Below are 16536 nucleotides of genomic sequence, written 5' to 3' on the forward strand. Positions count from 1 at the left end.
CTCCCATTCCACCAAGGATATGCAGGTCTTTGGATTCCTCCATCGTCAGACCACAGCGAAACGACGGTTGGATGAAGAACGCCTCATCTTCCGGCTAGGAACTCTCCAACCACAAGGGATGAACTCGGGTTTCACCAGTTTCCTCATTTCCCCTCCCCCCACCTTGTCTCAGTCAAATCCATCGAATTCAGCACCGCCTTCCTAACCTGCAATCTTCTTCCCGACCTCTCCGCCCCCACCCCAGTCTGACCTATCACCCTCACTTTGACCTCTTTCCACCTATCACATTTCCGACGCCCCTCCCCCAAGTCCCTCCTCCCTACCTTTTATCTTAGCCTGCTGGACACACTTTCCTCATTCCTGAAGAAGGGCTTATGCCCGAAACGTCGATTCTCCTGTTCCCTGGATGCTGCCTGACCTGCTGCGCTTTTCCAGCAACACATTTCCAGCTCTTTGCATATATCGGCAAAGAGACATATACCTATCCATTGTCCCACTTCAAAGCTACTTTTTATTGTGGTAATTAGCACTGAGGCTGGTTGCATTCAGAAGAAGGACAATAATATTTACTTGACTGATTCTAGAGCCAGGAGGAATGAGCGTGTGCCTCTTGACCTGATATTTAAAGAATATCTATTGCTGACAGATCCCACTTCTGATCACCACCACTTCTGACTTCAATCCAATTGCAAATTCTCTTTAACTCCAGTCCTCCACCTGTTGTATGTGTTTGAAAGTTTTAATAGTTGAGTGCAGTAAGCACTCGCCACTATAATGATGTTGAATAGACTTAATGAGAAAAAAAGAAGCTTTAGCAGGAAGCCTTGGGGCAACTGCCATCCTAACAGTCTTTGTGGTAGGTTGCACTCCTGCAGCCTGTAAATAGTTACAAAAAGCTTCAAACTGTTTACTTGACAAGACTCCTTTTGTTAGAATCGACCAAAAAAAGTGAGCATCCCAATCTTTGAGATTGCTTTGGGGGTTAAACTAACCCACAAGCAACATAATGGCTATGATGGGTTCTTGCCACAACACTGTGAGCAATGGGGACCAACACCTATTTTGAAATGATGCCAACTAGGAGAAATTATGAATTATGTCTTCAAGAAAAAAACCCAGGATACCAATGCCGGTAACCAGATGACATTAACAGAGTTGACTGCTGATGACAGCAAACCCCACAAACCTTGTGTCAATGCTCAATAACACTTCAAGGATACTTAATAGAATGACACAATCCCTACCAAACCCCAGTCTCCAACCTGTGTAACTCCAAACTGTCTGCTACAGGATTCAAACCGAATAGTACCTCTGGCTCCAATTCCAGATGAGTAGATGCGAGAGCTGCTGTATGCTAGCAACAGCCAATTGCGCCTTTCCTATTCACTGGCGGGTTGTTGTTTCTTGCTCATTCCATTATAATGAGGCAGAAGATCAGATATCAGTGTCACCTTGGAGCTCACCACTGGTTTTCCAAACTATCTCAGGCAATGTGCCTAAAACCAAATGTAGCCATACTTTTTGACTATTGTATCAGCAGCAATTTTTGTATGTTGGGGGCAAGCATTATAGATGTCATAGAGTCACACAGAACAGAAACAGATCCTTTGGTCCAACCAGTCCATGCCAAACATAATCTCATTTGAAACTAGTACCACCTGCCTGCACTTGGCCCATCTCCCTCCAAACATTTCTTATTTACGTACTTATCCAAATGTATTTTAAACATTGTAACTCTACCACCTCCACCACTTCCTCTGGAAGTTCATTCCACACACGAACCACTCTCTGTGTAAAAAACGTTGCCCCTCATGTCTTTTTAAAATCTTTCTCCTCTCACCTTAAAAATATGTCCCCTATTCTTGAAATTCCCCACTCTAAGGAAAAGACACCTGCCATTCACCTTATCTATACTTCTCATGATTTTATAAACCTATGCAAGGTCATTTCTCGATCTCCTATGCTCCAGTAAAAAATGTCCCAGTCTATCCAGTCTCTCCTTTTAACTCAAACCCTCAATTTCCAGCAACATCCGGTGTGTGAGGCCTTGTACTTTAAAACTATTATGGATGTTTAGTAACATTTGTCAAATTTCTAATGTGATATATTCCTTCAGCTTTTTTGTGTTCTGACAGTGGGAATTCAGTTTATACCAAAACTGCAGTAAATATCAAAAACCACCAATTAGCTTTCACACTACTCTTAGGCAATGGAATCTGTAGTCTATCAGTATTTGCAAATTTATAGTGAAGCCTCAATCAACTTACTAGCTCTTATTTTTGTTGAACCAGAAGTTACTTTCAATCTAAGTTACTGCTTTTCAATATTCTGTAGGGTACATGTATTTACAAAGCATTTCTTCCAGAAGCTGAAGATTAGGAGGAATACCATTATGTATTAAAGTGCAACCTGTCCAAGTCTGGGATCTATTGCTGCCAGCTGTGGTAACACCAAAGGACAGCTGCAACATTTGCAAAAAAATATAAAGAAGCCAAACAGGCAGTTGATAATATTTGGTATTGCATATGCTGCACTTACGTTTTAGAAGAATAATTGGTTGTAAAAGTATCAAATTCTCCCAAATAAGAATAACATCTAGAATATGTTAGGAAACCTAAATGTTGATAAAAATGATGTTGCCAGCATTTCAGGGTTTTAGGGAGAGACTGTTATAGGCTGGGGCTATTTTCCCTGGAGCGTTAAAGGCTGAGGGGGTGACCTTATAGAAGTTTGTAAAATCATGAGGGGCATAAACAGTGTGATTTGCCAAGGTCTTTCCCCATGGTGAGGGAATCCAAAACTAGACGGCATAGGTTTAAGGTGAGAAAGGAAAAATTTAGAAGGGACCTAAACGGCAACGTTTTCACGCAGAGGGTGGTGCATATATGGAATGAGCTGCCAGAGGAAGTGGTGGAGGCTGGGACAATTGCAACATTTAAAAGGCATCTGGATGGGTATATGAATCCGAAGGGTTTAAAGGGATATGGCCCAAAAGCTGGCAAATGGGACTAGATTAATTTAGGATATCTGGTTGGCATGGACGAGTTGGACTGAAGGGTCTGTTTCCATGCTGTACAGCTCTATGACTCTATGTGACTGAATTTCTCTTTATGATTTGGAGGTGCCAGTGTTGGACTGGGGTGTACAAAGTTAAAAATCACACAACGGAAATCCAAGTTGGCAGCAAGTCTGAGTCTATAATGCTCCTCCCATGACCTAGGCAAAGTGGGCCACCCTCCTCCACCACACTCACCAAATCATTTAAAATAGTTTTTACTTAATATAATTAGTGGTTCAGTACTAAATTTGAACAGTTCAGTCTCCTGTAAAAATGACTAGGGGGAAAGGAACCTGCAGCTCTCAGCAGGCAGGAGCCCCTCCCCAGCTGCAGCAGAGGTGTCCGCAGCCGCCCAGGGGGACTTACCTACAGTGGCGAGCCTCACGGAAATAATCTCCAAACTCGATGCGATGATCGATGCTTTCATTGACGAGTCCCAAAGTCAATGGAATTCATTCTCGGCCGCGCTATAAAAGCATGGCCGAGGCATCGAAGAAATTGAGTGCCGAATTGGAGGGGCAGAGCTAAAAGGCGCGACCTCCGAGGCCATTGCAGGATCGGCCGTGGATTGGGTCCAGACTCTGTAGCAGCAAGTCAGGACCTTAGAAAATCACATTGACAACCTCGAGAATCGAGGTCGTCGAAAAAATATTCGTTTGATGGGCTTTCCTGAACAGGAAGAAGAAGGCCAGCTTACAAGGTTCCTTGAACAGTGGCTTCCACAGCTTTTAAATCTTGAGGCTGCATCAGGCCAGGTAAGGGTGGAATGGGCCTACCGGGTTGCAATACGCTCGAACCAGCGCCCCTGCCCGGTCCTGTTCCAGCTGCAGAGCTATAAGGTGAGGCAGATGCTCTTAGAAGCCTCCAGAAATCTGGGGAAAGATCCCCAAGCCATGACTTATAAAGGATCCAAGATTATGTTATTTCAGGACTTTTCCCCAGCTCTGGTCTGAAAGAGGAAGGTGTTTGATGAAGCGAAGAAGCGTTTAAGGGATTTAAACATTCAATACTCCTTGCTACCCAGCTATACCACACTTCAGCCATGAAGGGTCCATGTATAACTTCGGATCACTGGAGAAGGCCAAGGAACTTTTGGACTCTCTTAGATAAATTATAAGAGTTAATTGATGTTGTTTTGCCCTATTCCCACTCCAGTTTAGCCTCCTTTTTCTTTCCTTTCATTACCTTACTGTTTAACATTATCTCCGGGGGGGTGGGAAGAAGGGTTTATTTATTCATTTTTTACTTAGCGATTTTCTTTTCCCCTTTTTTAATATATATATAGGCCAAGGGGTCTAGTTAATGTAGATGGGGGAAGGTGGCTAGCTTATCTTATTTTATCTTTGTCCTTGGGAGCGGGGTTGTTTTCCCCTGTTATTTTGTATTAATATATTTAATTATTATTTGCAGAGACTGTAATTTAATAGTCATATATGTTCATATATGGTATTAACATTACCAAATATATCCAGGTGTTGGTGTGGGTGAGGGGTAGGCGATAGGGTACTCACTGTTAGTTTTAGTTCAGTAGTATACTTGAATTTTCTTTATCCTATCATGGGGTGCCTGGGTCAAGGGTGGGGCACTTGTTGGGAGAGGTTATGATGGGTTTTTTGGAAGGGAAGTGATGCCCCCTGGGAATAAGGGGGAAGATCTCCGTTTAAATACGTTTTATACTTTTTTTATCATTTAAAAATAGTTTATTATTATATTGATCTGAATGTATTAAAGAGCTTTTATTTTTGTGAATTTTATATGCTCTATGCTCGGGATGTTTTGGATAGGGTTTCTTCTCCCGGGGGGCCTCGGACTTGCCCGGTGATTATGGATGATCGGTCGATTAAATGGTGCACCTGGAATGTCATGGGGAGTAATTCACCAATCAAAAGGAGGAGAGTATTATTAAACCTCAAGAAGGAGAGGATCGATATAGCTCTCCTATAGGAGACACATTTATTGGATAAAGAACACCTGAAATTACGACAGGGAAGAGATTATTTTCTGCTCTCTCTTTCTGTGCAGGGAAAAACATTTTGGTAAACTGGGTGGCTGAGGGCCCTCATGGACTTTCGAGTTGGCACAGAATAATTATGGAATATACTCCCCCTGACTTCCTTATAAATATGGTGCACCAGGAGAAAAAGCCAAATTATTCCATAAAAATATGGCAGCCCTTCTTGAATTACACAAATACAGATATCTCGGTCATCCTACAAGGGCCTTTATTTAATTGAGAGGGTGAACCTGGCTGGTCCGGGGCCCCCGGGAGAGGAATCCCACATGAATACGGGTTTTGTTGTGATCTGATGTTAACACATTCCGAGCATGTATATCACTGCTCAGTTTATGTGTTATCTGTTGGGTTTTTTTGTCTCTTGAATAATGTAAGAATTTTAATCATACACTCTGGTTAGTTGTAAGTTAAATGTGTAGTTAGTTGAGTTTTGTCTTTTTTTTCTCTTGGTATTTCTTTTTTCTTGTTTGATAGATTTTGGTTATTATTTATTTAAGATTTAACTGTATATCAATGTTTATACTTGGTTTTTTTTAGTTTTCTTTTGTAAACTTCTAAAAACATGTTAAATTTTCAATAAATTATCTGTAAAAAAAAATCACACAACATCAGGTTATAGTCCAATAGGTTTATTTGGAAGCACTAGCTTTTGGAGTGCTGCTCTTTCATCAGGTGATTGTGGAGTATAAGATCATAGGACACAGAATTTATAGCAAAAGTTTACAGTGTGATGTAACTGAAATTATACATTGAAAAAGACCTGGATTGTTTATTGTCTCTCATCTTTTGGCATGTTGGTTTCAGTTTTTCTTATATAAATTCCGTAACTTTCTTAAAGTTACATTCTCAAGTGAACTTTAACAATAGGTGTCATGTTGGCCCAGATAATGCATTGAAGGTGTGAGGTGCCCTGTGTGAGGCTGCCTGTGCCTCAATGTTCAGACTGATTCTAATCTAAAAAAGGGATTTACAAAAAAGGGATTCTGCAATTACAGAAGTCAGGGACATACGACTTTGGACCTTCGGGTGACCATCCTGCAAGGTGGACTTTGGGACAGGCAACAACGTAAAGTGGCCTAGCAAAGGCTGATAGCCAAATTCGGTACCCACGGGGATGTCACACTATAGGTGACCCCACTGCACCACACACATAAGCTTTCTCTCATACACTCTCACACTCACACAAGCACTCTCTCACCGACCTATGTCCCTTCACACTCACACTCTCTCACAGACATTCATATCCCTCACACACAGACACCCACATGCACATGCGCGCACACACACACACATGTTTGTGGGGTGAATTTGTACTTGCAGAATTACGTTTTATTTTATTCAAAAGAGCTGCTTAAGTCCATTTAAGAGTCTGTAAATCCCTTTTTTAGATTAGTATCAGTCTGGACATTGAGGCACAGGCAGCCTCACACAGGGCACCTCACACCTTCAATGCATTATCTGGGCCAACATGGCACCTATTGTAAAAGTTCACTTGAGAATGTAACTTCAAGAAAGTTCTGGAATTTACATATGAAAGAACTGAAACCAACATGCCCATTCTAAAAGATGAGAGACTTGACAAACAATCCAAGTCTTATTCAACATCTAATTTTAGTTACATCACACTGTAAACTTTTGCTATAAATTCTGTGTCCTACTATCTTATACTCCACAATCACCTGATGAAGGAGAAGAGCTCCGAAAGCTAGTACTTCCAAATAAACCTGTTGGACTATAACCCGGTGTTGTGTGATTTTTAAATTTCTCTTTACTTAGTTGCAATATTCTAACGATAATTTGGCCTATTTTTTAATAACTTAATGTTCTGTCTGAGCTATCATACGGCTTATTCGCAGATATCTGCCAATATTGTCTTGAACCACCAGCTGGACTCATCTAGAATGAATTGCTCTTTAATTTTCCTCAGTACAGACATGACCAAAGCTTTACTCTGTAGCTCCACCTATGGCACAGAAGAGGTTAAGCAGCTACCATGTTAAGAATTGCAGCAATGGCTGCAGAGACACCAATTCCGAGGCAAAAGACATAAAAGTCGCAAATGGGATAGACTTTGAACCAATCTAGCAACATAAGACTGGGCATCCATGAGAAGCTGTAAGCCATCAACAGTAGCAGCAGAATCATGGCCCAGCAAATTCCCCCATCCTAGCATTACTATCAAGCCAGGAGATGAACCTTGGTTCAACGGTGAGTGCAGGAGGGCACACCAGGAGTAGCACTAGGCATAACTAAAAATAAAGTGTCAGCTTAGTGAAATTACAAAACAAGACAACTTGCACACAAACTACATGCACACAGAAGAGCATGGGCAGTAAGTGATAGAGAAAATCAATCCCATAACCAATGGATCACATCTAAGCTATGCAGTCCTGTTATACCGAGTCGTGAATGGTGGTATTCAATGAAACAGCTCACTGAAGGAGGAGGCTCCAGAAATATCCCCATCCTGAATGATGGAAGAGGCCAGCAAAAGACAAGGCTGAAGTATTTACACCAGTCTTGAGCCAGAGGTGCCAAGTGAATGAGCAATTGTAATCTCTTCTTGAAGTCCCCAGCATTATAAGTGCTAATCTTCAATCAATTTACTTTACTCTGTGTGATATCAAGAATTGGCTGAAAACACTGGGTACTGCTGTGGACCCTGACATGATTCCACTAATAGTACTGAAGACTTGTGCTCCAGAACTTGCAGCACCCCAAACCAAACTCTTCATGTACAAATAAAACACTAGCATCTACCTGAAATGTCCTGTACGGACAAATCCAACCTGAACATTTACTGTTACATCAGTCTACTCTTGATCATCAGTAAAGCCAATAAAGCCATCATCAACAGTGCTATCAAGCAGCACCTGCTCAGTGACGCTCAGTTTTGGTTCCGCCAAGGATATACCTCTCATGACCTAATTACAGCCTTGGTTCAAATGTGAACAAAAGAGTTGAATTCCTGAGGTAAGGAGAGAGTGACAGCCCTTGACATTAAAATCCTATTTGATAGAGAGGCAAAACTGGAGACAATTCTTCACTAGTTGGAGTCATACCTGACACAAAGGAAGATAATTGAAGTTGTTGGTATTTAAACACATCAGCTTCAAGGCAACTCTGCAGGAGTTCCTTAGGGCAGTGTCTAAGGCCCAACCATCTTCAACTGCTTCATGGATGATCTTCTTTGTATTGGTTGAGCAGAAATTGAGATGTTAGCTGATTATTACACAATATTCAGCACCATTCATGACTCCTCAGATACTGAAGCTGTCCATGTCCAAATGCAGTAAAACCTGAACAATATCCAGGCTTGGGCTGAAAAGTGACAAATAACATTCATGCCACACAAATCCAAGCTATGACCATTTCCCATATAAGACAATCTAACCACTATCCCTGGGCCTTTAATGGCAAGGTTATCAATGAATCCCCCACTATCAAAAATCCTGGAGATTACTATTGATCAGAAACTGCACTGGACTAGGAGAGTGGCTTAGTCTGCTAGATGGAGTTTAACATGGATAAGTGTGAGGTCATGCATTTTGGTTGAGAAAATGGGAAGGCAACTTTTCTTCTAAATGGGGAGAGACTTTGGGGTGCTCGGTGCAGAGGGATCTGGGCATCCTCATTCACGAGTCACAGAAAACTAGCATGCAGATACAGCAGATAATAAAGAAAGTGAATGGAATGTTGGCTTTAATAGCTAAAGGAATAGAATATAAAGGTAAGGAAGTATTGGTGCAACTATACAAGACATGGGTGAGACCATACCTGGAGCATTGTGTGCAGATTTGGTCCCCTTATTTGAGGAAAGAACTGGTGCTATTGGAGGCACTTCAGAGGAGGTTCACTAGATTGATTCCAGAGATGAGGGGTTTGTCGTATGAAGAGAGATTGAACAGTTCAGATCGATACTTTCTGGAATTTAGAAGAATGAGGGGGGATCAAATTGAGGTATTCAAGATGTAAAAGATGTGGATGAAATAGATGTGGAGTGGATGCTTCCTCTTGTGGGGCATTCCAGGACAAGAAGTCATCATCTTAGGATAAGGGGTAGCAAATTTAAATCAGAGTTGAGGAGAAACTATTTCTCCCAAAGTGTTGTGAATCTGGGGAATTCACTACCTCAAAGAGGTTTAAGAAGGGTGGTAAGGGCAAGCCAGGGAACTGTAGACTAGTGAGCCTGACCTCGGTGGTGGGCAAGTTGTTGGAGGGAATCCTGAGGGACAGGATGTACATGTATTTGGAAAGGCAGGGACTGATTAGGCATAGTCAACATGGCTTTGTGCGTGGGAAATCATGTCTCACAAACTTGATTGAGTTTTTTGAAGAAGTAACAAAGGGCTGAGAAGTGGCAGATGGAGTTTAATTCAGATAAATGCGAGGTGCTGCATTTTGGGAAAGCAAATCTTAGCAGGACTTATACACTTAATGGTAAGGTCCTAGGGAGTGTTGCTGAACAAAGAGATCTTGGAGTGCAGGTTCATAGCTCCTTGAAAGTGGAGTCGCAGGTAGATAGGGTGGTGAAGAAGGCATTTGGTATGCTTCCTTTTATTGGTCAGAATATTGAGTACAGGAGTTGGGAGGTCATGTGGCAGCTGTACAGGACATTGGTTAGGCCACTGTCGGAATATTGCGTTCAATTCTGTTCTCCTTTCTATTGGAAAAATGTTGTGGAACTTGAAAGTGTTCAGAAAAGATTTACAAGGATGTTGCCAGGGTTGGAGAATTTGAGCTATTGGGAGAGGCTGAACAGGCTAAGGCTGTTTTCCCTGGAGCGTCGGAGGCTGAGGGGTGACCTTATAGAGGTGTACAAAATTATGAGGGGCATGGATAGGGTAAATAGGCAAAGTCTTTTCCCTGGGGTCAGGGAGCCCTAACTAGAGAGCATAGGTTTACGGTGAGAGGGGAAGATATAAAAGAGACCTACGGGGCAACGTTTTCACGCAGAGGGCGGTACGTTTATGGAAAGAGCTGCCAGAGGAAGTGGTATAGGCTGGTACAATTGCAACATTTAAGAGGCATTTGGATGGATATATGAATAGGAAGGGTTTGGAGGGATATGGGCCGGGTGCTGGCAGGTGGGACTAGATTGGGTTGGGATATCTGATTGGCATGGACGGGTTGGACTGAAGGGTCTGTTTCCATGCTGTACATCTCTATGACTAAATTTAAGGAGGAGTTAGACAGATTTTTAGTGGTAATACGTTGAAGGGTTAGGGGGAGAAGACAGGAAAATGGGGGTGAGAAGCATATTAGCCATACTCGATGGGCTGAATAGTCTAATTCTTCTTCTATATTTTATGAATTTATGGACTAACTGTATCAATACAGTGGCTACAAAAGCAGATCAGAGGCTAGGAATACAGCCTTGAATAACTCACTTCTTGACTCCCCAAAACCAGTGCACCATCTACAAGATGCAAGTCAGGTATGTCTTGGAATACTGCCCATTTGCCTGGATGAATGCAGCTCCAAAAGCATTCAAGAAGCTTGACACCATACAGGACAAAGCAGCCCACTTGATTGGCATCACATTCACAACCTTTATGTCACTCCGCCGAAGCTCAGTAGCGGCAATGTGTATCCTATTTACAAGATGCACTGCAGGAATTTGCCAAAGATCCTAAGATAGCACCTTCTAAATCCACTACCATATAGAAAGGCTGGGACAGCAGATACATGGGAACACTACCATCTGCAAGTTGCCTTTCAAGCAAAATACAATTCTGAGTTGGGAATATATCACTATTCCTTTAGTGCAGTGGGTCAAAATCGTAGAATTCCCTCCCTAACAGCATTGAGGATCTACCTACTGTTACGTGGATTGCAACGGCTCAAGAAGGTAGTCAATCACCTTCTCAAAAGCATTTAGATATGGGCAATAAATGCTGGCTCAGCCAGCGATATCCACATCCCATGCGTGAATAAAAGAAAAATGGTATCCACATTGCTTAAAGGGATAGTTATCCAAATTGCAGCTGAAGTACTGTACTTTTGACCTTTCCCATAACAGAGTGGATGGTTTTGGAGGTTTTCTGATCAGTTGATGCATCCATTCAGGTAAGGCAGAACATGTAATCACCTGTACATAATAAGTCTTAAGAGGAATGCAATTGTAATTGCAGTGCCTCTGTTTATGGAAGATGACCAACAAATCAAGCAGAGTGTGCAGAGAATGAAGGTTCTGAAAAGAAGTAGGAGGAGGAGAAGGAAGGTTCTCTGCAAAAACCCGATGCATCACAGGTTTTCAAAAAGCACTTCTTGTAACTTGACTTCAACTCGGAGCAATGTCTTTGGTGGCTCAGGTTCAAGAAGTGGGTGGTCACAGATCTGCATCATTTCCTTCAAGAGCACTTGTAGCTTCCCATCACGGGGAGGACAGTTCTGCCAATGGACATAAAGTTGCTGTTATGCCGAACTTCTCCATGGCCAGGGAATTCTAAGTGGTGGCAGGTGCCATTATGAATATCTCCTTGCGTATCGCTAATGGCCATACTTGGGATGCGGTGAATATGAAGAGAAGTGATTTCATCAAGTTCTTTTTGTGCAGAGAGAAGCAGGACGAATAGGCACATTGATTTTCTGGGATTGTAGAATTTGCTCATCAAGTGCATGTCTATGTTTCTACGAACCTCACATGTCAACAGGGCAAGGTACACAAACTGCCACGGCTAACATTGCAATGTGCATTTGGCGCATAATGCCGCATAAATTATGATGTTGACAGTGTGTACTCAGACATAGCCACCGTGATCCATCTGTGCATGTGCACTTTCACCTGTGATATCATGTTAGCATATCACGATTGATTGACCTTTTCATGGTCTGAGCTTCAATTTTGAATTTTAGTTAATCTAAGTAGGTTTAACTGGACTGAGATTTTTCAAACTTGCAATATTCAGAACCAAAAGCTTTGCAACACATTTTTACATGTGAAGACTCAAACCTCTGAACTGAGGGTATCTCCTGTGTATTAGTAGAGATGAAAATTGAAGTCACAGAAGTAATGTATTTATTGAGAAGTATGGAAAACAAGACAATAATTTAGGAGACTCCTGGGTTAAGCAAGAAGATTACTAATTTTTCAAAGCGGCACAGCAATGCTTAGCTAGTAGTGGCATTGCTTATGCCATGAAGGCCTGCCATATCAGTGAGGCTACAATGTCTTCATGATGTGGCCTTTTGCTGATCCCACCACCTTTGGGTGTCCAATAAGAATTAGACTGTGGCTTGTCGAGACAATAGCTAACTCCTGTATACATAAAAAAAATCGTCACTTTCCACCAAGTTGACAATAAATACAGACAGTCTATCCAATACGAGGAGGTATAGTTAGTAAGTTTGCAGATGACACCGAAATTGGTAGTGGACAATGAAGAAGGTTACCTCAGATTAGAATGGGATCTTAATCAAATGGGCTAACGGGCTGAGGGGTGGCAGATGGAGTTTAATTCAGATAAATTGAGGTGCTGTATTTTAGAAAGGCAAATCAGGACAGGATTGAAACACTTAACGGTAAGGTCCTGGTGCGTGTTGCTGAACAAAGAGACCTTTGAGTGCAGGTTCATAGCTCCTTGAAAGTGGAGTCTCAGGCAGATAGGATGGTGAAGAAGACATTTAGTATACTTTCCTTTATTGGTTCAGAGCATTGTGTATAGGAGTTGCGGCTGTACAGGATTTGGTTCGGCCACTTTTGGAATACTGTGTGCAATTCTGGTCTCCCCTCTGTTGGAAGGATGTTGTGAAACTTGAAAGGGTTTAGATTAGACTAGATTAGATTAGACTACTTACAGTGTGGAAACAGGCCCCTCGGCCCAACAAGCCTACACCGACCTGCCGAAGCGCAACCCACCCAGACCCATTCTCCTACATTTACCCCTTCACCTAACACTACGGGCAATCTAGCACGGCCAATTCACCTAACCTGCACATTTTTTGGGGGGATTGTGGGAGGAAACCGGAGCACCCGGAGGAAACCCACGCAGACACGGGGAGAATGTGCAAACTCCACACACAGATTCGCCTGAGGTGGGAATTGAACCCAGGTCTCTGGCGCTGTGAGGCAGCAGTGCTAACCACTGCGCCACCGTGCTGCCCCAAAGAAAAGATTTACAAGGATGTTGCCAGGATTGGAGGGTTTGAGCTATAGGGAGAGGCTGAATAGGCAAGAACTATTTTCCCTGGAGCATCGGAGGCTGAAGGGTGACTTTATAGAGGTTTATAAAATCATGAGGGTCATGGATAGGGTAAATAGATAAGGTCTTTTCCCTGGATTGGCAGAATCCAGAACTAGAGGGCATAGGTTTAGGGTGGGAGGGGAAAGACTTAAAAGGGACCTAAGGGGCAACTTTTTCACGCAAAAGGTAATGAATGTATGGAATAAGCTGCCAGAGAAAGTGGTGGAGGGTGGTACAATTACAGCATTTAAAAGGCATCTGGATGGGTATATGAATAGGAAGGGTTTAGAGGGATAAGGGTCATGTGTTGGCATATGGGACTAGATTAATTTAGGATATCTGGTTGGCATGGACGAGTTGGACCAAGGGTCTGTTTCTGTGCTGCATATCACTATGACTATGACTCCTCTTTATCTGCTTCTAGTCACTGAATTTCCCCCTTTTTTTTACCATGGGCTGGGTAATATTTTCTTCCTTATGTACATAATGATAATTTGTATTAAAGCTGTTGTAAGATAAATAATGCTAATAGTGGCTTTGACAATCATTAGCTGGGCTGTGATTGCAAATTAGTTTTGTTAAGTAGTGGCATAACTGTCATGGTGTTCATTATAAATTGCAGCATCACAGCTTCCCTAGCAGTTTCTTGTTAGTGATGACTGCTTCATTCACCTCTGCCCTCTGACTCTCTTCAAGTTCTGGTGTGCTACTGGAGTCTCCAACTGTACAGTACGACAATATATAAAAAGGCTGTTTAATATCTAAGTGACATTAATAAAACAAAAAACCTACAAACACAATTGAGAGCTGGTTTGAAAATTAGAAACGTTATTGCAAATTTACAGCAATAGACTCAATGTACAGATTACCACAAAGAAGCAAATTCAGTATTCCTGGGTCACTTATGCCATTGGATTCAGCCAAACTAAAGAAAATTTCAAAACTAAATTTCTGCCAACTTTGAAACTCCTTCTGAATAGTTTGAGAGAAAGATCTTTGTGCAATTACAGTACTGGAGTGCAGCAACCTTAAAACATGCTCTCATGCAAAACGTACTTCACTTGCTGTGTGTAAAGAATTCTTAAATAATTTGTATTCAACTTCCAATGAATTTACAAGAGCCCTGTAGAATTTTCCACCAAACATAAATACTTTAAATGCACAAATGATCGTGTACATGTGGGAGTGAAACCATTTTGTGCACAATACAGGTATGCTTTCTCTTTGTCCTTTCTTCATTCAAGATTAAATTTATAGCCTGTAGCACACAAATGACTGTTTTGTTATATAATCCTGATAAATCCTGGGAGCTCTTTATTGGTATTTTCCTATTTAACTGAAAAAAATCAACAAAAAGTCAAATGTTAATTATAAAAAAAGCTCAGATTATATTATATTCCATAGTTTTGCCCATTTTGAAGGTAATAAGCAGTGACATGTCATCAATTTGAAAGTGCTTTAGTACCCTTAAAAGATTTGTAAATTCAAACTAACTGGAATCAAGCATACAGACAGGCCAGCAAAATTACCACAAATAGATAAATTTCAATTCTTGGCTTTGTGGTGGTTGACCAGTAGTAGGCAACCAACTTATCACAACACGCTAATTTTTGCACAAATATTTGAATACCTTTGTTTTGTTTTCTCTCAGCTCAGTAATTAAGCCCAATTTTCAAATTTGAACCGTGATTTTAGCTTAAACTGTACAAAGAAAAATCATGTTTTCAATTCTAGTCAACGGTCCTTTGACAGTAACTTCACTAGTAATTAGAAAAACCATTTTGTCAGCAATAGCAGAAAACAAAACAACAATTATGTTCATGAGCTAGCTCAAAGATTATTGTTTTAAAGGAAAATTGAAGGTACACAATCACCTCACATTCACTATAATGACTGTTCAATTTAAAAATTCTAAACAATTACAATTATTTAAACAAACCAACATAATCACTGGAAGATAATGAATAAGTGTCTTTCTCTTACTTCATTTCAGCCAAGACTGCCCCATATTTGGAAAACAGCTCCGGTGACCATGTCTATATATACCATCCAAAATAACTACTTGAAAGGAATCAACAGTTCTTTGGACATCCACTAGAACCATTTGTTTTGCTAATAAAGGGAGCAATGCTTTTTTTTCTCTATATCCTTGTAATGATAACTGCAGTTTTAGTTTCAAGCTAAAGATCTGATTTCATTATTATCATAGTGAATATTAACTCATTTGTGTTAACTAAAAATGTCAACATTGTTAGTCTTTTAAAAATAAGTTATAGTCTTTTAACAGAATTAGCCAATGTGTACTTTAACATCACCACATGAAAACTCAGCCACGCCTCCTTCTATTTCTTTATAGATGACTCCTCAAAAAAGCCAACAGATTGTTCACATTCACTGAAAGATTTTCTTAGTTTGTTTCAAGAAAATCACGGACAAGAAAGTATCAATAGCTATGGATTCACACCCAACTTTATGTCACCCTCTGTTAGAGGGAGAACTGGAATGATAACAACAAAAAAATCCTTCATTATTCTTAGAGGTATTTACAACTGCAGCTACAGTGAGGAGTTTCCAGGCCATATCTGATAATTTTGCAGGATTCCCACCAAATATTGTGTGATCATTTAAAATAATAGTTGGTTTCCTGTGGGAAGATTCATATTTCAGGAGTTCATTGCTTTGGAGGAGGTGGTGGTGGGAGAGGCAGCATGTAAGAATTTTTACAAGACTGCAGCATTGATATATCTGTTGCTGTTTAAACCCTCTGATTTAAAATCTTGAAGCAAAATCCCAGAACTGTGTCATAATAAAATACTGCCTCAAAGTGCTACAGTAGGACAGAGTGCCAAATTTTCTGAACTCCTCTATTTGAATTAATTAAAAGGAGGAGCAAGTGATTGATGCAAGGGGCTGATTTTACAGACCACCTTCCTGAGGAACAACAGGTGAGTGGACTTGTATAAGGGTGCCATCTCTAGTCTTCCTGCCCCTCCCTGATTTTACATACAAATGTATAAATTAGATGCAGGACTATGCCTTTGAACTAGCTTTGCCATTCAATAAGGTCATTCTCGCATACTCTTGAATATTCATTTACTTCCTTGGGTAAATGTTCAGAAATCTCCCTCTCTTAAAAATGTTCAAGACCTGTGCTTCTTCTAACTTTTCAGGAAGAGAGTTTCAAAGACTCATGATTCTGAGAGGATTTTTTTTGCCTGAGCTTGGGTTTTCATTGGGCCGTGACCCCTAGTTCTTGTTTCTCTCATAAGAACAAAAAA

The 16536-nt window shown here is 41.0% G+C and overlaps 1 long non-coding RNA gene across 1 annotated transcript in view; it reads left to right on the forward strand.

The window, feature by feature from the left end:
- Window positions 1–15374, forward strand: part of LOC122554352 — a 58028-nt gene extending 42654 nt beyond the window's left edge. Inside the window, exon 5 of the long non-coding RNA XR_006312970.1 lies at window positions 15252–15374. This is a non-coding gene — a long non-coding RNA (uncharacterized LOC122554352). The remainder of the gene's footprint in view (window positions 1–15251) is intronic.
- The last annotated feature ends 1162 nt before the right edge of the window (window positions 15375–16536 follow it).

Source organism: Chiloscyllium plagiosum, chromosome 11 (genome assembly GCF_004010195.1).
Source record: "Chiloscyllium plagiosum isolate BGI_BamShark_2017 chromosome 11, ASM401019v2, whole genome shotgun sequence".
Lineage (NCBI taxonomy): Eukaryota > Metazoa > Chordata > Chondrichthyes > Orectolobiformes > Hemiscylliidae > Chiloscyllium > Chiloscyllium plagiosum.